Genomic DNA, 26,455 nt, shown 5'->3' with positions numbered 1-26,455 from the left:
ATTACACCTTTTTAATTGTGGTTCCCTTTTCAGAGTCTCATTCTCTCTAGTTCATTTTGAAATTGTAAAATGGCCAGAAGATTAAATAACTCGACACCAGGACTGGAAAGACCAACTTCAGGTGACTAACGCTGCTGTTTGAACTATCCGTTAGTCGTCATGGCGAGTTGTTATTACAATTTTGCTGCAAAGATACTGACCACAATAACATAACCCGGAACCAGGACTGGAAAGATCAACTTCAGGTGACTGACGGTGGTTCTTGTACTTACCTGTTAGTCTTCCTGGCAGGTTATGATCATTACCATTTTGCTAGAGAAAGTCCTTTACAACTTCTCTTACTCTGCTTTCTCTCTTAACATTGTACACTAGGTGTCAACATTGGTTTTATGCTTTTTCTGTTTTTCAATGATGTTTTGTTTTACCTTCATTTCCTTTAATGTATTTTACTACATTTAGTTTATTTTTACTTTTTTACCGGACGTTTGCCGCAGATAGCTCAATTACAATTAGTAGTGCTTGCAAAAAAAGGATCTCACATGATTAAAACTCAGGGCAAGTTCCAAATTCACTCAAATTAGATTTCCCTATGTTTTCAGAGAAGTTCATATGTTAACACTGTCTGTGAAGTTGTTTCCGCTGATACCACGTCCCTCGTCTCAACAGGCGGGTTCAATAGTTCTAGTGTCTACTTGTGATTTCCTGCTGCGTCCCTGGTACAAGTTCCTTTGAATATCTAACTCACTCACTTTGCGTGTAGACAACACTGTTCAGTCTATCAGTTACTAATATTGAGTTCAAAGATTTTTTTTCAGAAAAGTGAAGCATCACCTAGGAAGTTCGTTTGTTTTGAATTTTGCACAATGCTACAAGAGAGCTATCTGCGCTACCCATTCCCAATTTACCAGTGAAAGACTAGGGAGAAGAGAGCTAGTCATCACCACCCACAGTCAGTTCTTAGGCTACTCTTTTACCAATAAATAAATTAGTTGGACTGGCCATAGCATTATAACGCCCCCATGGCTGAAAGGGCGCCATGCTTGCCGTAACGGGAATTCGAACCTGCAGCCTTCAGATTCCGAGTCGAGCGCTCTAACCACCTGGTCAGGCCGTCTGTATAAAACAACAAAATGTTCCTAGTGAGAACGACACTAAGTAACCGTATTCACTCGCTGTACCAAACAGCTGGCTCTATACAGCACACGACATAAACGGTATAGCATACACATACAAGCCATAATATGGAAAACCACCTGTGTATAAATCGAAAACGTACGATTCTAATACACAAGTATGTACTTAGGATGACCTCTAAGGGTATTTTGATATTTGTTTAAATACATAGAAAGTTAATTGCACAAACAAACAAAAAGCAGTCGATTTCAAACAAGCACAAAAGAAAAACTTTCTGAAACCACTTGGAAATTTTCTCCCCTGTTTATATTACATGGAAAAGTCAGTGATATAATAGCTTTGAGTTATGAGATACAGCACATATTTGTTTTATTCATGAGTACGTGTAACTCCTGTCGTAAAGTGTGCGGTTGTTAAAGGGAAGTCTCTAAATTCCATAAGCAAGTTTAATCAATATGTGGAAAGTGAAAAGCCAGCCAGTAATAAAAACATACACAGTGTGGTTGTGAATAAACATTGTGTTTGTTCACCTGTATTTGTTTTCCCTCTGCTGTCGTTTTCGATTTACTATTGGCTTAACAGTGTTCTAGCGTATGACAGTGTATTTCAGTATCACTGTGTCAGGATTTTATGCATGTAAGAACTGAGGATTCTTCCACAGTGGGTGTCTGACTTGTTAGTGATAAATTCGAACAATAAACAGACAGCACCAATCAACTTGTTTTAAAATAATGTATTCAAAACAAGTCAAACGAAAGAATAATATTCTTTACAGTATATGAAATAACAATCTTATCTAAAACTCTAATTATCTTCTGTTGTCAAAAGATCATACAGACTGATTGAATTACTTTGGAATCCAAGTTAGAACACGAACCACTTTTTACTACACTGTTTCTTACTGCGATATATTCAACTACGTTACTCCGTGCGTTACCATAGTTTATCTCGAACGTCAAATAATTGTCTTCTCTTCGTCAAATATCAAACAGATGGGTTCAATTACTTTAGAACACCCTTTGACAAGACAAATTATTCTACTTATCTCTATTAAACTGTGAAACGCACCTTAGAATATCACCTGTTACGGCTAAATACTCACACATTGACTTACTTCATGTTTTCTAAATTTTTACCAATTTGCCCTCGCTTGGTCGCTTATAGTTATATGTTGTTCACAGCGGTCTCGAACTTTCTATAAATTGCGCGAACGAAACTATAATGTAACAATAGTAACTTAAATACCAAACCACAAAATAAATCAAATATAGCACTTACATTAAACAGTCTTCTATATCCAACACTTTGTACGAAATAACCCTTCATCACCTACATACAATACCGTAAAGTGTGTAAACGTATAGGATAGCTTTCACTATGGTTGTTGTGCGGGAATATAAGAAATAAGCTAAAACAATATCAACGTAACATTAATAGATAAATAGCGGGTATCATAACAGAGAACAAATTGTTCATGTGAAGGACGATAGATATAGTAGAAAAATGTAATAAAACTCAAACACTTACAGCATCCACTACTGCCCTCTATGTGTACAAAACAAATTATTAAGCTCTGATCCTACTGCCTTCAATTCCCCTACATCCAAGATGTATCAGACTTAAAATATCTGGGTGCTCTGTATGGCTATGACCTACATGCTACAAGAAAGTTTCTTCTGTTGATGGTAAGGTGGTTGCTAATACATCTGTTGATGTGGATATGGCATATCGGGATTCACCAACATTGTTACAGAGCTGCCCACATTCCTTCTTTCTGTTGTACAGCTACAGAGCTGCCCACATTCCTTCTTTCTGTTGTACAGCTACAGAGCTGCCCACATTCCTTCTTTTTGTTGTACAACTACAGAGCTGCCCACATTCCTTCTTTTTGTTGTACAACTACAGAGCTGCCCACATTCCTTCTTTTTGTTGTACAGCTACAGAGCTGCCCACATTCCTTCTTTCTGTTGTGTACAGCTACAGAGCTGCCCACATTCCTTCTTTTTTCTGTTGTAACAGCCACAGAGCTGCCCACATTCCTTCTTTTTTTTGTGCAGCCACAGAGCTGCCCACATTCCTTCTTTTTTGTTGTGCAGCCACAGAGCTGCCCACATTCCTTCTTTCTGTTGTACAGCTACAGAGCTGCCCACATTCCTTCTTTTTGTTGTACAGCTACAGAGCTGCCCACATTCCTTCTTTCTGTTGTTGCAATAGCCACAGAGCTGCCCACATTCCTTCTTTCTGTTGTACAGCTACAGAGCTGCCCACATTCCTTCTTTCTGTTGTACAGCTACAGAGCTGCCCACATTCCTTCTTTCTGTTGTACAGCTACAGAGCTGCCCACATTCCTTCTTTCTGTTGTACAGCTACAGAGCTGCCCACATTCCTTCTTTTTGTTGTACAGCTACAGAGCTGCCCACATTCCTTCTTTTTGTTGTACAACTACAGAGCTGCCCACATTCCTTCTTTTTGTTGTACAACTACAGAACAAAATTCCTAGCGACAGTTAAGGTATCGCTGGGTGTTCCAAAAGATTAAAGCTATCTTATACATTTCATTCATTGCGATCGTTTAACAATAAGATACGAAGCACATGTGCTGTCACATCCTTGTTAAGTCATGAATCCCAGACAAACACTGATATATCTTCGCACTTGCAGCGGTAGAGAAGACTTGATTTTTTTTTTTTTCGTGACTTGCATGCGTGAAAGTGCCAGTGGTAAACGTTTTCACTAGCGTCGTAACACAATAACAATGTGTAACCGTATCGAACAATAGTGCGAGTGTGACCACTAACTGCATCTATGGCACATAGCATTGTCTGTGAATCCGCTTCTAAGTGGAATATACATGTACTAGGTTTATTAGTGAAGTCAGTATTATCTCTTTTTAACATGTCCTTCTGCCAAGTTGACATACATGTTGTTAAAAATCGTTTCTTAATACATATATGCATTTGTGCGAGTGTGCCCTTCTCTCTCTCTCTCTCTCCAAGAACCTTCCTCCAAGGTCCAAAACTATGACCACCGAATTGTTTAACTGATGTAATTTTCAAGTCCGAAACTGTGTTTTCATATTAGGTCATTTGAATCAAATACGTAATTATGTCACAGAACTATCAGACTTCTCATACAACTAACGAAGTTGGAATATACCTGAATTTCTATCAAATATTGGGAATATATACGCTGAACCACTCAATTATACTACATTAACATTTGCATTTTACATAACTCTGCGAAAAAAATAAACCTAGCAAATATACATATATAATAGCATACAGCCTGAGCTAGCGACTCAAAGTAATACGTAGAGAAAGAAGGAAGAATTTGACCACAGATTTCTTCTGGTCAGAACTCGTGAAACCCTGTCTTCGTTCAACCATTTCTTCTAGCGCTTCCTCATCGTGTGCATTTCAACTTTATTTAAAGTTAGAAATGCAAAAGTGAATCACAATGTAGTACTCGTGCAACCAATCGATCAGTCTGCCTTCTGCTTGTTTCCCTTATATATAAAAACTTAAGTTTTTTCTATATATATTTTTATCTCAAGTTCACGTCGTATCTTGTCTATTTTACTCCACCCACGATATACCTAGAAGCTCTAGTTATTGTGGAGATGAAGAAACTCGAGTGCTTGTTTTACCCATAGATTACAGCGCCTACTTGTTTATTTCGAAAACTCCAGCAACGTAATCACGTAGATGTGGTTAAGCATACATACACACATGCCTGTATAAATACACAAATATTTTAACAGCTCTTACTGAGAATGAACCCAGGTTTTCGTGACACCAGTTTCTAAAATGGCATAATTAGTCAGCTTATTTCTTTGCTTTCATTCCATGCGTTTTTCTTTCTAATAAAGCATTTCAGTTGTATTAGATGGTGCACTAACCCTTTAACGATGTTAGTAACTGTGCACTGTATGCGTTTGCTCTTCTTGCTTAACATTATATAGAACATGATAACATTATTAACGAATGTGTATACAACCTTACGTTTGTATATGCTGACCTGAACAAATGAAAACTAAGTTATGTTCATTTCAATTATTAATGTACGCGTGTAACTATAATACGTTATTTAACATTAACGAGTTTCTTTTTTGTTTGGAATTAAGCACAAAGCTATACAATAGGCTGTTTGTGCTCTGCCCATCGCGGGTATCGAAACCCGGTTTGTAACGGTGCAAGTCCATAGACAAACCGCTGTGCCGCTGTTGGGCAATGTAATATGTAATTTCAAAAAGAATCAAACTTGAGTGATATCCATTTTTAACATTTAATACTTTAAATGAAAAAAATGGTTTCCACCTTCTTTTCAAATTGAGCAAAATGGAATTTTTTATATATATATAATTAAAAAAATATATTTTTGTGATAAGAACGTATTACACGTGTTTGTAGTAGTTCCTGATATCGACGCTTTTCACTGGTCAGCTGATAAAACAATAACAGTGTGATGTATGATCGTCTAACTGACAAGAAACGAGCTTTTGATTCGTGACATGCTACAATAACACACAAAGTAGGTCAAAACCTACGATCTAGTGGTTTTTTTTTTTATCAGTAATTGTTTTTATTTGATGGTTTTATTGCTTCACAAGTTTTCCGCACTTTCGTCAAAAGACTGTTTTCACACGACAATTTACACAGCTTCGCGACAGATATCAGTATACTCTATTGAAATCTTCACTCGAACAGGTCAGTCACCATGATTCACATACATAACCGTTTAACTTAAAACATGGGGTAACTACGAAGCCACATCTGATCGCTAACGTTATAACGGCCTAATTACCAACGAGTTGTGTAAAAATAAGCCGAATGAATAATGAATGATAAAAAAATGTATTAATCAAATTGTAAATGGTAGTTATAAATAAACCGACATTTAAAAAATAACTTAAAAATTAATGTGAGGAACGTACGTCGTTTATTTAAAATTTAATCGTTTAATTTCAATTCAGTTACGTGCTCAAGGGTTTAAATGTTTCCATCTATACTGAAACCTACTTGCATCAAAAATTCTAGGATTAATATGCATGTGCATATATTTCTCAGCTCCTCATAAAAATATATATTACACATGTAAAATGCAAAATTTTTACTTCAGTTATTGTGTCTCAACTTATATCTTATAAACCAAGCTTCTTAGAGTTAACTATCTGTAATAGTGGATAAGGTTACCTTCACAGAAACAGACTAGAAACTACTAGAGTAAGACAAGACCTGCTATGTTTTATGTAAGTTTTAAAATTAAACGTAAGTAGAGATGTGAAACCATATATATTTTTTATTTGTTGTTAAAAAAAACTTGCAACTTATTCTGTTTTTGAAACAGTAATTTATAACTTCCAGAGTGTCTCATAAACTTATGTCCAGTAACTTTAGTGTACTGACACCAGGAAAAAGTGATAAAATATTAACACACCGACTTTTTCTAACATTTATGAAGTGTTACAATATCACTCTTTTCAAGTTCTCGAAACTTAGTCCAACTGTTAAAATACCGCATATTTTAACTACATTCGCTGTATTTACATAACCAAAAACTACACAGCTATCGAACGTATTTTCAGCAACTCCTTACAGTGTTCACTATGATGTGCAGTTCTAAGAAACCCAATTGATATTTATAAACCACAATAATATACTTTGAAGCACGCATTATGTAATTCGATTTCAAAAGTTATTGCAGTTTGGAAACTTGCATCATTATCACATGTACGCAGGGTAACCCAAATTGGGTTGTACTTCAAGTTTTTCATAAAGGTGTCGAAGCGATATTTATACATTAAATATATGCTAGAAAGAAAGCAATTAACCCTAAAACCTGGTTCTGTAAATGTTATGAACAGTATCAAAATAAAGAGAAAGATAAAACACGTAACACAAAAGAACAAATACCCGTATTCACAAACACCGTTTCTTTACCTGCTGATCGCCTCTACTTAGAATGAAACCGTTTACTGCTGCTGGAGTGAAGAGAACGTTTCCAAATTTGCGCAGGACAAGGGAAACCAATAATGATGTAATTACCACTTTCAACTCAAACCAGGATCCTAGTGCGGGATCCAACATCTTTAAAAAAAAAACCCACACCAATTATCTTTTCGAACAAACTGATAAGAGGAATATAAACTCACAATTTATACCAACTTTTGCAAGTCTCTTTGTATCATTCCTTGAAATGGGACAGACATAGGATAAAGTTGGTACAAGCTTCTACAGTTAAGACTAACTATTTTCCAAACGGTGTCGCGGCTAGTTTCTTGGAGTGTCGAAAATTTCAATAAACGAAAGATAATTTAAAGTATATATAAAAACTCTACAACAAAAGTACTGGATGTAGCAACAGGTGTGTCGCGCAACTCACGTTAGTGAATTTGGGTGCCATCAGTGAGTGAGAAATTTGGAAACCAATGTTTAATTACATACACAAATAGATAGCAAATGTATAAACATTACCTAAACAATACACAATCTAAGATGCATCTTAAACTAGTTACATAAGGGTAAAATATCAATACATTAGTATTAAGACAATATTAATAGTCTTACAAATACGACAAATAGAAAATTGCGCGTGCCTTGCATGACTTTCTAACTTACTTGTTCATAAACTAAGAACATTCGGGTATTTTATTACAATTTAAGGGTTTTACGGTAAGATTAGTTTTTAGAACAGGTGCGACGTGTCGATCATTATCAAGTAAGTACACAGGTTTTTATAGTAACGAGCGGTTTTAAGGAACCAAAAAATGGTGAAAGCTGAAGAGAACAATTGAACGTTATGACATTTATAACTTTTATACTACACGTTCACAGCGACAGATTTTAAGAAAATGTTAGTTACAAAGTCAAATACATATAGAGAAGAAAATGTGAAATGATACAGAGACACCTTCAGGGTGTTGTCTGTTCAGTTCCCAGTTCTTACATTAGCTGTCTCGAGTTTTCTGAGGAGCTGCAAAATTACTCTCAGGATGTTATCCGTATAATTACACCTAAGACGTAAAAACTTGTGCACTTGATAATGATAGAAACGTCGTACCTGTTTTAAAAACTAATCTTACCTACTGTAAAATCCGTAAATTGGAAAAAAATATATACTTTATCAGTAAGTAAACTCAAGACGAAATAATTAATTCGGAGGTTTCGTTTGTTGTTTGTTTGTTTTTTTAATTTCGCGCAAAGCTACGCGAGGGCTATCTGCGCTAGCCGTCGCTGATTTAGCAGTGTAAGACTATAGAAGGAAGGCAGCTAGTTACCACCACCCACTGCCAACTCTTGGGGTATTCTTTTACCAACGAATAGTGAGATTAATCGTCACTTTATAACTGCCCCCATGGCCGAAAGTACCATTGAACAACAATTTTAGCTATCACCCGAGTGGCGAAAACCGGTAACTTTCGTTAAGTTACATTTGCTAGTAAATTTGTGTTAGAGAAAAAAAATCACAAAATATCAACAAAACCAACTCAGTAACTAACTCATAACCTGCATGTATAGAGTTAAATATTTACACACACAAGGTGGGGACACATTGGTTATTCAAACTATAACAGAAATAGTGCAAACACAAAATACATTTCATGCGAATAAAAACTAACTGTAGTAGTATACTATTGTTTGTTTGATTAGGATATCACAATGACACACAAAAGCGATATGAACTAGTCGTCCCTGAAGGGAAGATTACACAAGCTTTTATCTGTGCACATACGAAAAAAGATAACAATAATCGTAATAACGCATAAGCAGACCCATTTTCTTAATGAAGTGAAAAACATACTGCTTTAAGTTTCAAGATACAAACACAAAGGCATATTACATGACGTCATTATTTCAGGAAAAATGGATTTTCTTGAAAGGTATTTAGGTTTAAATAACCAGATATGTTAAAAATATGTGATATTTTTCTTTATCCGCACGTGAATTTTGGATACTGAAAACTTTTACAACTTAATTGTTTCGACGTTATTTTGGTTTGGGCCTGACCCGACTCCTGTTTCACCCTGCCGAATACCACCCAAGCGCCACAAGCCACAAAAACAAGCATTAGCACTTCCGATAACCTCCAACTGTAATACTATCCGAGAAAGGTCAAGCGGCACTACTAACAGAAGAATGAACCAATCATACTGCTCTAAAAGAGACAGAGTTCCAGTACTTTTTATTGACATATCTTTAATAATGTTACGATTTATAAAATAAGCTGGCATGTTGTAAAGAAATACTTAACTTGCAGTTAACAATTTAGTTATATGGGGACTGAACAAATACGATATAAGCTAAACTTTAGAGCACAGTAAAAGCTAACGTTATGGTCAAACAAAAAAATTATTAAGTTACAAGTCCATTAACTGAAAGAAACAAATTATATAAACACGTCTACAAAAGTCTTTTTCCATTGTTTGGTCATTACCTGACAGAAAAGTGTTAAAAGGGAGAAAGATTATCTAATTTGAATGTTGTCATTAGGAGACTTATTCCTCCATGAAGCAGGGGTAGCCGTTGAGCTATGTACAAATGAGCTATGATTTCGTGATCCATCGTAAAAGAAAGCTGCAAGGCTTACGATTCGTTCTGTAATATACTGTAAATTAATAATTTTATGCGGGTGTGTGGGTAACCTTTATACTATTTGGATGGCCTGTACTTGTTGAGTTTGGTTTGTTTTGAATTTCGCGCAAAATTACACGAGGGCTATCTGCACTGGCCGTCCCTAATTTAGCAGTGTAAGACTAGAGGGAAGGCAGCTAGTCATCACCACCCACCGCCAATTCTTGGGCTACTCTTTTACCAACGAATAGTGGGATTGACAGTCTCATTATAACGCCCCCACTGCTGAAAGGGCGAGCATGTTTGGTACGACCGGGATTCGAACCCGCGACCCACCTGGCCATGCCGGGCCTACTTGTTGAGAGTATGCAATTTTATACAGCTCAGATATAATACGTTTCAATAATGGGTCGAATGTGCATTTTGTAAACTAACATGACAGAGTTTATAGTTTGTGAAAGTGATCTAGTCTGAGGTATTCTTTCAAGTATTTCCGATATGTGATTATTCCAATTTAATGTCTTAAGTTAGCCCAGAAATTTAACGAAGTTTGAGAAGGTTTATACCATCTAAATTAAGACTGATGTAACTTGTGTTTCTCAAATTTCTTTCTAATGCCTTGAGAAATATTATTGCTCGAGTTTTCATAACGTTTTGAGCTACTTACTATGCGTTACACCATACCATTACATCGCCTAAATTAATTTCTTTAAACCTAAAGGAAGCTAACCGGAGATCACGTAACACACTTCAAATTGCGATGTCATCAGCATATTACGAATCATGGGTGTGAGTCAATTCTGGGAAGTTTATATTATTAACGAAAAGCATTACAAAACACTGGATTGTGCCTGCTTCTAACGTGAATACTTCAAATATCGAGTCCTGAATTTGTTGAAACAGCTGCAGATTCATCTTATTACTGACCTGCAATACTGTACTTGCTTAATATATATATTTCCACAGTCATTGTGTCAAGGAAACACTGACTGGTGCGTAGCCGTTATTGGCCAGTCGTGACTGTTTCCGTCAAGTCACAAGGCGGTTAGCAGTTAGACAACGTTTGCGTGAAGCGTTTTGACTGTAACCAAGCATATTATTTATTTGTAGGAAACAAAGCAGTTTTGTGGCTACAATTTTATCCACTAGTTTGCCTGTAAAATTTAAAAGGGTGTTAGTTCTTTAGTTACATTTCTATTGACTTACAGTAATTATTGCGGTTTTCCATGATTTCGGGTAATAACCCGATTTAAATTATTATTTAAACAACGCCTTAAAATGTACGATTAGGAGGATTGATATATTTAAGATCAAAGGCACATAATATTGTCCTCTCCAGGTACTAAAGTTTGTTTACATTTTTTAAATTCTAATTTCTGCATTAGAAATTAGATGTGATAAGCGATTTGGACTGAGTACTTCCGTAAGGTTTTAATGTTGTTCTTGAGAATTTAGACATATACTTGTGATTGTCTTCTAACTTTGTTAAAGTGTTCTCGATTTAGTTTAGCTAAACTTGGGGTAGTGTAAGTGTACCTGTAATATACAAGTAATCTCCAGAGAGGTCTACTTCCTAAATCTATGCTATGTATACCTGGAATTAGTTTCTATTGGTTGGCATTTTGATGTCTTTGGGGAGTTGGGACTCCACATGAATTATGAGACTGGTTTAATAAATTACTTAGTTATTAGAATTATGGAGCGTTTCGTTAATGGAAGTTATATCTATGTTTAAGTTGCCACAAAGACCAAAGTTCGTATTTCTCACTATACAAGTCACTTTCAATGCAGAGATAACAGAGCTTCATATTTTCCTGGGATGCGATCGTTGTCGATGAATTTTTCGCTCAATAAAGTAGTAATACGTCGGGATTAGCTCATATGAAGCTTTTCAAAAAGTGTGCCATAACTTTTGTCATGTACTGTTTATTTTCAAAACATTCCTGTAGTTGTTTCTTTAACCGACAGGTTTGTTTCCGTTTTGAAAAACAGCATTTGCTCTAAACGCCGCCAGCAAAATAAAATACAAAGTTTTTAAAGTAATTTACCTTCACCTACGTATGTTTTTTTTCTATTTATTTGTTCGAACTTCTGACAATTGTAACGCTAAAGAGTGGGTGCAGATGTTGACATCTGGGTGATATGAAACCAAACGTTTAAACCATTCTTCATCATGCTTCTGAGACTTCTGTATTTTAAAGACGATTGGTATGGGCATTAAAACGTTAATTAAAAAAAAAAAGAAGCACAAAACTGTTTCGACCTTCTTAGGTCAACAGGTTAGCATAGAGTTTGCAGCGGACTGTTGCTTGCCACGTCTTACGGATGAGAATATGAACGAGTACAAGTAGTAGGGAGCGTTGCGATCGGATGTTAGGTTATTAAGAAGGTCGAAACATTGTCCTGCACTTTATTTCAATTAAAGTTTTAATACAAATACCAGCCGTCTTTAGAATATATTATTACTTCAAGTGGGTTTCTCATCATCATGGAAAGCGCAACTTTGCTGCTATACAGCCATACACAACAGAAGCGTAGCCAATAATAACAAACCAAATACTAGCCAGAAAATAACTTTCAACGCTGTCGTATCTTAAAGCGTACACGTCAGAGACAGCAGGTTTCGACACATAAAATACAGAAAATAAAGACATTCGAATTAAACCCATCATTCCATACAGAAGTGGAAATAAAATCATGTCAGTCTGAGTGGTTTCGAATGTTCCAGCGTCAGTCCGAAAATTAAAAAAAAAAAAAAAATCCGTATCGTGGGTGGTCCTCAACAAACTCGAACGAGATACCAATTCCAGTGAGGTCATTAATACTACGTAATGATTGTCCATTTGTACGATAGGGTAAGACGCACAAGACAATTCATTCTATTCACTCTCTAAATATAGCATAGTTTAAACATTTTTTTCTACAGCATAAAGGAGGGATACGTTTTAGATATTTGTTTGTCTGTTTTTATTTCGCGCAAAACTGCACGAGGGCTATCTACGCTAACAGTTACTAATTTAGCAGTGTAAGACTAGAAGGAAAAGGTAGCTATTTATCACCACCCATCGCCAATTCTTGGGTTACTCTTTTACCAAAGAATAGCGGGATTGACCGTAACATAATAACGTCCCTACGGCTGAAAGAACGAGCACGTTTGGTGTGACAAGAATTCGAACCTGCGACCCTCAAATTACGAGTCGAACGCCCTAACCACTTGGCTATGCTAAACCCCATCTTATATACATATACCTTGAACGTTAAGTTTAAAACAACCTACTTAACAAATCAAAGTCCTCCAAATACGGTCTCTGAAACTATCTATCAGATAAGATGTGTTGATATAACAGTTGTAGAGTGCAATGACATTACTCCAGAACAGTTACTTTTTAACCCAAATTAACACCTGTAATTACTGGCAAAAATTGTTAAAACTGTCACTAATTCAAATTGTATCATGCATAGACATGAAAAACATTGTCATATGACAGAAGACATTACAAAAATTCCTTATCTCACATGTTAACAGAAAATCATGGTTTTATACGTTCTTACAGTGCTGGGTATGAACAATTAATAACTGGAGTCATGTAATGTGGTCTGATAAGTCATGTAAAATTACAGTAAAACAATGAGGAAGTTAATACTGTTTATGATGCTCAATAAAGTGCAAGATACTGTGTAGTAATATAGGAAATATTCTTGTGACGGCTGTTGGTTTCTCTAACTTACAAGGCTGGATAATGTTCAGTTTGTCAACCATGTCTAGCCATACCAAAGTATGGACCAGCAGAGAACTGAAGAATCTCTATTGCAGAGAACAGACCTGGAATTAGCTGGTTCTCTTATTTCAACGAGTAAAAACTTATCCACACTTGTTATGTCAGTGCAGATTATTGCTGACATGGTGGCTGAACACTGGATATAATGATTAGTGTACTTACAAAAATCCACAATATCCCAGAAACTAATTTCAACAATCACTTATTTGCTGGGTGTGATGAAGATGTGTAATTTATCACTCCTAGTCTGATGGTTTAGAATAATGAATTATATGGATAAGTTCACTTGTAAAGTTTGTGAAAAATATGATGTATGAAATGAAAAGGATGTTCCTGGAACATGTGAATGGTGGGATTGATCCAAGCTCCTATGATTAATATTTCAATGGAGAAATGCCTTACCTTTTGATCAGTATTAAAATAGTTATCTCAAGTGATATTTTTGTTGTGTTTTTCTAGGTTAATAAATGGAGATTATATGCATTGTAAAGTGATATAATTAAAAAGTTATTTTCTATTAAAAGTTTTGTTTAATGTTACACATATATGCAAATACTTATTTATAATTGTGCCTTTCTTCTTTTAAGATTCTCATCTGCAGTTGATAAAATGGAATAAAGATATATATACATATGTTCATACAGTGGGCCAGATAAACTCGATAAGAACCAATTATGATTTCTGGAAGACAATTCAAAATTTTTGTCAAAGATAGGTTGTAAATTTTGGACCCTGTCAAGCATGCTAATCACTAGATCATGTCCAACTCAATATCAGCAGCATAACTTCTCTGATGATTGGCCAAAATGCCAGCAATAACCTCCTGATTATTACATGTGAATTTAACTGCCTGTCCAGCAGTGAAGATGGCGAGTTGCTTGAAAAGAGCATTATTTTCTTTTGAACTGTCAAGTAGAGGTTCACAGTGAATTGTCTACAGACCACTATGGGATAACCACTTGACCATCATATAGCTAGCATGGCTAATGTTTTTTGATGTAATCCCTCAAAATAAAACAACTGCTGTGAGAAAGTCATTTCTATAAATTCTAACTAAAGTAATTTGGAAGCTTTGTTTTAAGTACTCAGGTTCAATTCTGTGATAAACACTGCAAGTATGTTAATATGAAACACCATCTAAGAACAAGTATGAAAGTGGAAATTTAATTAGCACTTACACCATATGGCAAAAGAGTTCTGTTAATCAGTCACAAGAAATGAATAAGACTGTGATAAGTCACACTGGAAAACTCCTTGTTTCAGTAGCTTTTTTCTGTGATGCCAACTGTAGTGGGTTGATCAACACATAAATAGCAGTATAATATGCTGAAAATTTGGGCATTGATTTTGAGAGCATATTTTACTGCTGAATATTGTACTTAGCCTGCATCTGTATGATGCAGTAGAGAGCATGAATATTGGTCCTGGTAGATTAATTACATCTGAAAGGCCCAATTTTAATTGAATTTGCCAATAATTTAATATTTTATGATGCTAACAAAGAAAAATAGAATGTCAAGTTTATCATCTTATAAATGGCTTGATTAATGAGGCATAGTTCACAGAACTGCCAAGCAAGATTGCTGTGGTTATCAAAAATGAGTCTTCAGGCAATTTGGTGGATGCTATAAGCATATATAATATCACACTTGTGTTTGTGAGTGTTGTGTTTCACATGTACACCTACATCACAGTAATTTTTTCATGCATGTTTTATACAAACACAAACAAAACACACAGATATTATTAGCTTGTGCTACATGAAGGGTGAACTCAAGATTTTTGCTCCACTTGGGGAGAGTATATTCAGTTTAGTAGTTAAAAGTTTGTGATCTTGTGTATTTTTCCTAAAAAGATAAAAGTAATTGTCAAGCTTATACTACACTGAGAGAAAATGTGTTGAATTTAGCTAAAGAAACATTCATAAGCAAGTGAAATTACATATACAAGGTGAGACTTCTGATAGTAGCTTATCAAGAAAAAGCATGCAACCAAGTTTTCATGGGTCTGATGACAAATATTTAAGACTGAAATATTTCATAAGTGCAACTTGACTGAATATCCTGTATTAATTTACATTAAATGAGCATATATGTTTATCTGTTTGTCCATGAAATCTTTCCACAGTTTCTAGCTAGCAGGACTAAACTTGCCATGTAAACTTGTGAGAGGAGATTCTTTTCAAGATGGTTAATCTTCCCCCCACCAAGAGGAGAAAAAGCATACCCAGATGGTCATACAGACGTGGTGGGGGTATAGAAGTAGATTTTAATGGTTGCTAAACCCAAATATAGCATTAAATTTTATGATCCACAAGCAGGTGTCTTAACAGTTTTATTTCATGGAATGGGTGGGAGGTATGACCCAAATGAGGTATTTCTAGAAGTTATTTAGGATAACTGAAGAACTTGATCACTATACCAGGTGTCTGAACTGTAAGTTACAGTGTGAGGATACATTAGTGTGGACTTGAGGGCATGCGAGTAACACTTATGTGGTGCTTCTTGTAGTTTCATCAAGTCATATTATACAGGTTTCAGAAATTGCATCCTATGAAGGTATAGTGCTTATTTTAATGGAATCTTACTTTCAAATGGTGGTCAATGCTGTAAAGTGGCTAGTCTAATGCTAGTTACTTGAGTAAGACACCACACTAGAAGTTTTACCTATGGGTTCTCCATTAGTACTAAACTGTTTTTTCAGTAACTACATAATTGTCGAAGCCTCCTAATATGAGATTGGTAACCACACTAAACTTGCACATATGTCATGAAGTAAAGACCCAACAGGAAATATGGCAAAATACTGGTCACGTGCATGTTATGTCACATATAAAACCTACTAAACCATGATATTAACAGGTGCTTGGGAAACATTTTCTCATGCTGTGTGTGTGTGTGTGTGTGTGTGTGTGTGTACAACAGTTATTGCACTGAAACAAAATTATCTTTTGCTGAAATATCCAACATTCAGGCTCTCTCAGGTGCAACCATCTGCTTCATTTCTGAATCTGGGTGACCAGCCATTTAACATCAATGAATTAAACAGCCTTGGAACAAGCCAGGGAAATTTTTATCATGATCAACAATCCAAATCTGCCAGCTGCAGAGCCAATGCTGTCAATATTCGCAATAGTAACCTCCCCTGAACTAGTCAGGGATGTATATGAGAAGAGAATAAAATATACAGTAAAGCACTCTGTTGGTTAAGTAGTTATAAAACTAAAAATTGTCGTTTTTTTTGTTTTTCTTTACCAACACGTTAAACTAAGTGTGTGTTTTTTTTTTTCCAAGTTATAAATTAATCATTTTACAAAACAAAAAGAATAGGGATCCCTTTTCCTTTCTTTGAGATAAATGATTAGTGTTAAATGGTTCATACATTTTGTACTGTGATAACTAAGTCTTTATTAAAGGGTAATTATTGGATATTATATTATGATGTTACTTTTGCATAAGGGTAAATTACTGTGGATGCAAGAATGGCTGTTTTTGACATTGGATTTCCTTAAAGGGGGAGGGGATTAATGTCTTTTCCTTCTAGTTTAAAAAAACAAACATTTCTTATTTGGTAACAGTTTTCACATTACATATGTTCAACACTTTCCAAGTCTACAATGTTCAGATAATGTTTCAATTGAGTTGCGTTTTCTTGTATTAACTACACGTTAAATATTTATGCTTTCCAAAGGATGGTGGGCCCTGAAAACTTCATTGTACTGTGAAAATCTTTTAATTAAAGGTTTAGAAATAACCCAAATATTTTCCCTACTTTTACTAAGATGATGAACAGGTGACATATTGACAAAAGGACCCTATGGAAATAAGTACATAGTAACTGATGCTCTCAATTAAAGATCTTTCCTACACAGAATAAAAGGAGCAGAAGTCTGATATTTTGGTACACACATAATTGAAATTGTCCATCTTGTGTTCATATACTGTTGAATAACAGTAATTATTTCAATTCAGTCAAGTCAAAATTTGGTTCACTCATAACACTTTTTTCTCCCAAACTTTTAATTTGAGAGAATACCATTCCTACTTGTAAGAAATAAAATATAAGTGAAAATTCTATACTTACAGTATGTTTAGACTTATTAATAAGTAAGGCTTGATCAGAATTGCATCTTTCTCTTTACAACATATTTTGTAATTATAAAGTTTAGTACACCAAAAACTATGCACAAAAACTCCAGAGCAATGTATGGTACGATAAAGTCGAAAGTAAATAAACATGCAGTACAGTACTATAAAATAAACTGTATACATATAACACATTAAGGTAAAGTGAAACATGTTTTTACAGAATTGTATACTTTGTATAATTTGGTTCATATCAAAATATGTAACAGCAGAGTGAAATATGTCAGTTATAAATAATATGTTCAAGAATATCTTATATTAATGTATTTATTATAGTCTTGTTTATATTCTACAAGGATATTTATATTAACATTATCAGAAATATGCTTGTGATATTCACTTCTTCCGTGTATCTATTATAGTCTTGAGAAAAAATTGAAAAGACCAGACCACTAAAGTTGTTTCTCTACAGATTATGTATATTACAATTTATATTAAGCCTACATGATTAATAAAGTGTATATCAAAATAAACACTAGAATGAGAGCCTACTTTCTTCTGAAAAAGTGAATTTTACTTTAAAACAATAAAATAAATTAGAAGGAAGAAGTGAGAACATTATATTAAGATAATGAGCATAACATGCCATACATATGATTCAAACTTATTAACATTGTTTGTCATCAAAAGACAACAAACAATAGAGGGAGTGTCAAAAAGTTTCTTGTTTGTACAAATGTGTTCCTCTGAGTAACCACTTACTAAAGCAGAGGTAACCAATCAGTGACACACAAGAGAAGAAACTTTCAGTACATCTGTCATTTTAGAAATACCACTTGTTACAACATATAAAACAAATTTTGTTTAGAATTTTAGTATATCCATGAAACTAGACTGACTGATTTCTTAAATTTTTAATGGAAAAGTTATATTTGAAAGCATGATGCAACTTACGAACTATTTCAGGAAATCTCGGATCTGACAGAGCTCAGAAGAGTAACAATGAAAGATCTTCTGCCAGCTGGCAGAAACCTTGAACCTACAAGATACCTCACACATCTATATTTCATAACTTCATTCCTCTTAAAGTTTAATGAATTTAGAGGAACACTCTAAACATGTCACTACCCTATATCATAGGGATGAAATCTGCAGTGGACTATTCCTTGTTTCTTGGACTGAACAACACATTGTTCCCAATAAGGTCTCAACACAGAGAAAAAAAAAGAAAAGTGAAAAGCCATGCAATTTGTGACACTTCTTTGCTGAACACATCTGGTTGTAATACATTGAAAAACAGTTATACAAGAACAAACATCTTAGTGTGAGACTATAGATAACACTAAAAATTTTCATCTGAATATTAGCATTTGTATAATTATAAATGTCTCATTTTTGGTGTGTGGCACATTATTTAAAGTCCAGAACCTAAAATTATAACAATACTAACGAGGTTAGACACTCTTATCCAAAAGGATAAAACGACAAAGAAAAACATTGATCTGAACACACAAAATAGTTTATATTATAATTGTTACATGAAGAATTACACACATACATAACATTGAAGATAAAACTGTATGAAGAATGAAATATTTCAATTAAGATTATAAATATAAAATCTTATTAATTATGTTATTTGTTTACTAAAGTTAAATTTGTTTCAGTAATTGCAAATTAAGGAAGGTTTCCCTAATTATATATACTCACTTTCACTAAATATAATTCTTCAAATAGAGACACTTTCTAAATGAAGTACCCACAAAACTCTATACTGGAACAGATAATCATAAAAACATATTACATACCTATACAAGTACTTGCTTCAAACAGTTATTAGATATTATTGTGGTTTGGGCAGTGTATTATCTACTAATATAAAGATGATGAATGAAAATTGTAAGTCAAAAATCTTTTATGATTTTAATAATTGTAACCACCTATAATATAATAGAAAAACAAACTTTGTTTGGTTATCATTAGTGATTTCATAAGATAAACAATTTTCCTCTTATATGAATTGCCAAGATATATTTCACGTAAATCATATATTTAATCATAATTGTGTAATATAACCTTAAAATTGACATAATAATTACATCCCTTAAAACAAAAGGAACTATTATATGCATTAACCTTTTAGTTACTATTTTTCCTGTTTTATTTTACACAATTACTACATAAATGTAAGGTGACTACTTTTCTAGACCATGTTTTGCAAAACATATATAATAAAATGAAAATCACCGACTTATTATACATTGTAAAAATATAAAAAAACAACAAGAAACACTCAAGGTTAGGTAACATATCAGCAAAGTTTAATTTTTTTTGTATCATCAACTATATTTTGTGATAATGAAAAATGAGGTGTAGTCTATTTCTGTATTCACAAACAGACCTCTCCATGTTAGACAGTGGACAGCTTATGAAAGTTAACAAATTATTTATATGATTCATTTATTATACTGGGATTTGTGGCCACCTGTACACTCACAAAATCTTTTTTTTTAGTAATTCTTTCTGTTTTTGATAAGGTTCTCTTGTGTACTTTCTTTTACCAATGATCACACCTGAATGACAGTGTAAAATATAGTTTTTGTTATTGTTTTTTTTAATCAGTTGTACATAGTAAAATATTTCTTCACAACATTTTACAAAGTTTACAATGTACAACCAATAAAAAGTAAGTATGAATATTTTAAAAACACAATTCTTTCCAATATTTAAATGTCTTATCATAAAACACTAAGTTGGTAGGTGTTACGAGGTGTTCATATCAATGAATATTAAATCACACAAATGACTGATAAGATCTGGAAACAAAATACAGCAGCTATGAACATAAAAAAATGCATTTTATTTTACTGAAATATGCCAGTGGCAAAATAAAAATTGAAAGTATATAAGAATAAAACTATTCATGTTCACAGGGCTTTATTATTTAACTAATATTTTATTTTGTATTTTACTTTTTTATTATTATTGAAAAGCAATAAATAACATGTAACAAAAACATTTCACTTAAATATGTGTTTCTTAACAATATATATAAACAAAGTGCTAAAATGAAATCCTTCAAATAAATAATGGAATTTGAAAAAGCAATGCAATTGTAGAATTAATATTTTACAAGTTATTAATACAAATGGTGTTTCTGTTTATGTCCCAAATATATTTGTAATAAATGAAAGTACAAAGACTGTAGGTATAGCAATGAAAAAGGAAACTGGAGATATCCTATCAGTACCCCTAGCTGTCATGCCATTAAATAATCTTTTTTGCTATCATCCTGCCATAAACTCTACCAATTTCAAAAGAAAAATAAATTATTCTTGACAAATCTGAAATAATTTATAGTTGATTAATCTATACTTAACAGGCCCAAATACAAAATCTTAGAATAAGTAGAGGCCAAACAAACTCACAAACTTCTCTTAAACTTTGAGTCAAATTATGGTAGGATTACATATCACTAAGTTAGACAACTTTCATAAAATATACTTCATTAAATAATTCCAAAAGTAGGGAATCCAAAAATAAAACCTGCTTCTTGCAGCAGTAAGAAGAGACAACTTCAAAACATTATAGATAAATTTGAAAGACTAAGGCTAATAAAAATTAAATAAAGCTTTACCTCTTTGTTCAGTTATATCAACTCATTATATTTCTAACCTACAACAGGTATGTTTATCATTAAATACGTAATTAAAAATAAAGTATTAATGGATTTACAGCGATGAAAATAATTTATTAATACGAATAAGTATTTTAAAATACGATTTACACATACCCTTATACTTACAATGCACCAGTCAAATAAATATGTTACAACATAATACTCATTTTTATTCATGTATTGGTAACTTACCTTAAAAACTTTTACAGTTACGCCACCTCCAAAATAAGACGGTAGTCAAGTGTACCTCCTTTCCCTCTTCTATACACCTGGCAAGTTTATGTTTTCTAACAGAAATATTGAATTATCAGGCAGCTAATACTAGTACGTTTGTCTAACACTTAGTGACATACTCATTATTTTATCACTCTGATAAAATGAAATGGTCATAAAATGTGCAACTTTGAAAAAAAATGATTAAAATATCACTTTACTAACACTGACATGCTCAACAAACGCAATGAAAAACTGTGTTGCGACATTAATTTCCAAAGATTGGTTGTAATACCGGGAAAAGAAGCAACATCAGAATCAGAATTGTAAGGTGTCACTCGTTACACACAACACTAAAAAATTTCATACGAGAAGTGAAATTTGTATGACCATACGAGTTTCATTTTGAAACTAAAGGAAAGTGACAGTCATTTTCTATACGTTCTGTAATGTACTGCACCATAACTATCTGAATATTTCACATTAATTTGCTGTTAAATGATATAGTGAAACAAAACGTTTGTTCCCTCCTACCACATACCTTTCATCGTAATACTCCGGAAACTAAGATTTATCAACGTTTAGTAATGACGTCACCTGTACCTAATTTCAACGAACATAATTTGTCCTAAGCTAGCGTGAGGTCGGACGTTTAAGTATCTAACCCTAATAAGCGAAATGGCGAAACTGATTTACGGAAGTGTAGTTTACCAACCAATAGTTGGGTTTAAAAGCATTCTTTAGAAAGATAATATTAACTTATGAAGTGTATGTTAATTAAAAGTTGGACCATAAAATTCCACAAGTGTTTCTACTCTTTGCGAAATTTACTCCAGTACAAACATTTAGCTTTTTACTCTTTATAAAGTCTCGACAACAAATACAAAAGTAAGGCAAACGAAATTACTATAAATTATAACTTATACTGCCTGTAATACCAATAAAAATTATCAGATTTTAAACGGTTTTTAAGTATATTAAACTTAAAGACTATGTTTTTGTCGGCCTGGCATGGCCTAGTGCGTTAAGGCGTGCGCTTCGTAATTTGAGGGTCGCGGTATCGCGCCCGAGTCGCGCCAAACATGCTCGCCCTCCCAGTCGTGGGGGCGTTATAATATGACTATCAATCCCACTATTCGTTGGTAAAAGAATAACTCAAGAGTTGGCGGTGGGTGGTGATGACTAGCTGCTTTCCCTCTAGTCTTACACTGCTAAATTAGGGACGGCTAGCACAGACAGCCCTCGAGTAGCTTTGTGCGAAATTCAAAAACAAACAAACAAAACAAATGATTTGCATAAAATGTAGATGTTCTTATTTTAATATTTTTTGGGTTAAGTATTTTGTTCTACAATGTATTTTCATTCTACTTCATATTAAAAATTTGTTGCAAAATCATGGTATTATTCAAAACTGTAAATTTGTATTAAACTTGTTGATAATATCTGGGAAGTTAGTGGCCCTTGCAGATTTTTATACAGCTTTATAATATATCATTTTTGATAGTTTTTATTTTTAATAACGGCTCATTTCGGTATTTTTTTATTTTTAGTAACGTTTCATTTTTCATAGCTATTTTAATTACGGAGTTATGATGCTGAAATCCGTGGATTGATTCCCCGCGGTAGCTGGAGTGCAGATTAACCATTATATAGCTTTGAACTAAAGAATTGATTAATGAATACAGAAAACTAGATGTTATCAGCGAATTCATTCGAATATGCAGGTACACACTGATTTTTAATTGGTTTCATTATATAGAATTATTCTAAAAAATTTCGGTTTAGTTTCGGAAAGTTGTTAAAACTACCTTATTCTAGTTGCTTTTTATTTTTCTCTATAATAGATAATGTCTATCTGCCGTAGAAGATATTGCAATGATATATATAGTATTGTAGTTGAAAGAAACAGAAATTTAATATCCTTTTCTTGCGGGCTGACATTGAATAAATATAATAGCTGATAAATGCCGTGAGAAAATGTATGTCACGAGGTGATGCTGTCGACTGGACAAAAAAAGCAAGTTTACCTGTCGAATTCAAGCGTGCTTTCTAGATCCCATTCTATTAGGAAATCGCCAAATGAAATATATTTCAAGAACGCCGTGTTTTAGTTCTACCTCCTGGGTATGACCAAGTGTGTTAAGACGTTCGACTCGTAATCCAAGGGTCGTGGGTTTAAATCCCCGTCGCACCAAACATGCTCGCCCTTTCAGCCGTGGAGACTAGAGGGAAGGCAGCTAGTCATCACCACCCACTGCCAACTCATGGGCTACTCTTTTACCAACGAATAATGGCATTGGCCGTCATATTATAATGCCCCCACGGCTGAAAGGGCGAGCATGTTCGGTGTGACGGGGATTCGAACACTCGACCCTCGGATTACGAGTCGAGTGCCTTAATCACCTGGCCATGCCATACGATTTATTTAAGAAGTACTACCTCCATCAGGGATGGATACAGAGACTAGGATGAGGGATTATCCCCCCCACTGGCCATATCCAAATTGTGTAGGTTAATGGGAGTACATGGTCATATGCACTGTGGTGTTAAAGAGTTCATGTTAATATGTTGTGTACGTGATTCGATATACCGCTATAGGCCTAAGTACTGTATGTTTACTCATAACATGTTATTTTGGAATATATGAAAGTCCATTGTCACATGCACTATGTTGTGTGATTCAGTATTGTGCTGTACAATTACTTGTTTCTTGATATTTTAGAATAAAATCAATAAATGAGAGTTCATAGACATATATGTTTCTTTTCTTTGTTTCCAAATTAATTCCATGAAATTTACGTTGCAGTAACAAGGAAAAGTTTACTTGGGGTCGCGTTTAAGTCACTGTTACTTAAAAAAAAAAAATCCTGTATCCATCCCTGGCCTCCATAAGAATAGTTGTGTGCATGAAATGAACTAGTTTTAATAGCGTGGATTCTGAATGAAGTCACGGAATAGATTGGTCTGGGAAGAGTTAGATCTCGAACTCGTTAATAAAATATCATTTTATTCGAAAGTGCGAGATCTTACAGTAACTCCGTTTAATGTGTTCTCAAACTGTATAGCAGTACATCTCATAATGACGTTATCCTTACACAAGATTATCAAAGATTGTTAATATAAAAGGAAGAATATAGATCTTTAAAAAATTACAGAGAAAAGATAGGTAGCTAAAAGTGAAAATAAATATATATAAATAAACGAACAAGTGTTAGATTTCACACATGGTGTTGCATTATTTCCTTAAGCTACAAATCTCTGTTTTGACTCTCCTATTACATCTTTTAGATTTGAAGTCAAATAGAAATTTAGCCTAAGGAAATAATGTCTCCAACTCTAAGCCTTATTGCTGTTGTTTATTTGTGATTACATTTCCACTTTAAAACTACGTATCTTGTTTCTGTAATTTGTTGAAGATCCCTTTTCTCTTTTTTTTTTTTAAATTAACAATTTTAATAATCTTGTGTCTTTTAGTTTTGTGTCTATGATGCGAATAAATTTGTATATTAGTAATACTGTCCTACTTGAAACAGTTCAGTTTAATGAAATACGTATTGGTGTATGATGATCTGTCGGGAAACAATGAAAACCTTTGGATTAGCTTCATGCAGATTGAACGGCTGTTGTTCCTAATATCATTGCATCAATGTTATCATTAATAGTGGTACAACATCTATATGACTACTCTAATACCTGGTGACCAACATATCACATGTTATGTAGAGGCTTATAAAATGTATGTAATTACTATATTTATACCTTGTAACTGCAAGGGAAGTTTGCAAACTATTGAACTATATAGTGTAATGGCGCTTGGACTGGATTTTTGTAACTGCATGAGTTTTATACATACATGCACATGCAATACTTGTCGGCCGGCATAAATTTATAGCTGTATATTGTATATATATTGATTGGTTTTATAGTGCTTATAAAGATAGCTATATTAATTTTCCAGTGCAAATATAAAAGAGTGTTTCATAATATAATAGGATATGCATATAAGCATTTCTAATATTTCTTATAGTTGTAATATATCCCCGCATTGTAGATTGAAAGTAAAGATGAAAATGATATAATATGTTAATCAATACATTTGACATTTCAGTACCGACGAGACCTTTCGACCGGTAACAGTTCTCATCAGCTAAACTTAGATATAGCACATATAGTAATGATGCAGACGCTTTTTATATCATCAAGTGTTATGAACAACAACTCCTATAGAGTAAATTAAGTGAATATAGTATAATTATTATTAATTTTATTTAAGTCATATACAAATCAGACTTTGAAAGTAAGTATTAACAACGATATATATTTATGTATTTTAACAGCAGTTATTTGTATATTAATATTACTATTTCCAATAATATTATCATTATTTGTTTTTAAAGTGGCGTTTCTCCAGCATTTGTACAGGTCAGTAACACACACAACTGACGCGTTTGATTTTGATTGATAGTTTAGTGTTACAAGTAGGGTAGATTTGTCCAGTGGTTACCTAATGTGCGTGCATGAAGAAATTTGTTAGCTCAAGCGTAGAGAAGTATTCTGAGAAGGAACTGAAATTAAGGCTTACATCGTATATATTCTGGAGCGTAATCGCAGCAGCTGTTTGCTGACCTGACGTTACGATTCTTTGCTTCATCGTTTTCTCGCAAGACGGTTACATCACGTTAAATACATATATTTAACTGGATTGAGCAGTTAAATTACGTTGAAACGAACATTTATTATTAACATTTCGCCTTTAGTCATTAAGCTTTGATAAAAAAAAAAAATGTTGGAAGAAACTTCGTGCGTTGAATAAAAATAAAAATCAAACTATGACATATATTTTACAAGGTAGAAATATTTTTAAATCTTCGGTCGAGCCTAACCTAGTAGGTACATGCCGGACTGCGTATCAAAGGGTGCGTAACATAGTAGGTAGCATGATGGACTGTGTATCGAAGGGGGCGTAACCTAATAGGTAGCATGCCGGACTTGTGTG

The 26,455-nt window shown here is 33.8% G+C and overlaps 1 protein-coding gene across 4 annotated transcripts in view; it reads right to left on the bottom strand.

Moving 5' to 3' along the window:
• The window catches only part of LOC143239044 (phospholipid-transporting ATPase ID-like), a 118,107-nt gene extending 95,971 nt beyond the window's left edge, over positions 1 to 22,136 (bottom strand). For 3 of the 4 annotated variants that reach the window (XM_076479820.1, XM_076479825.1, XM_076479827.1), the window contains exon 1: positions 21,439 to 21,992. The gene's annotated coding sequence lies outside the window, so the exon portion shown is untranslated. The other variant, XM_076479821.1, reaches the window with a different exon arrangement.
• Between the last annotated feature and the right edge of the window lie 4,319 nt (positions 22,137 to 26,455).

Source organism: Tachypleus tridentatus, chromosome 13 (genome assembly GCF_004210375.1).
Source record: "Tachypleus tridentatus isolate NWPU-2018 chromosome 13, ASM421037v1, whole genome shotgun sequence".
Lineage (NCBI taxonomy): Eukaryota > Metazoa > Arthropoda > Merostomata > Xiphosura > Limulidae > Tachypleus > Tachypleus tridentatus.
This window is presented reverse-complemented; position numbering and strand designations above follow the sequence as displayed.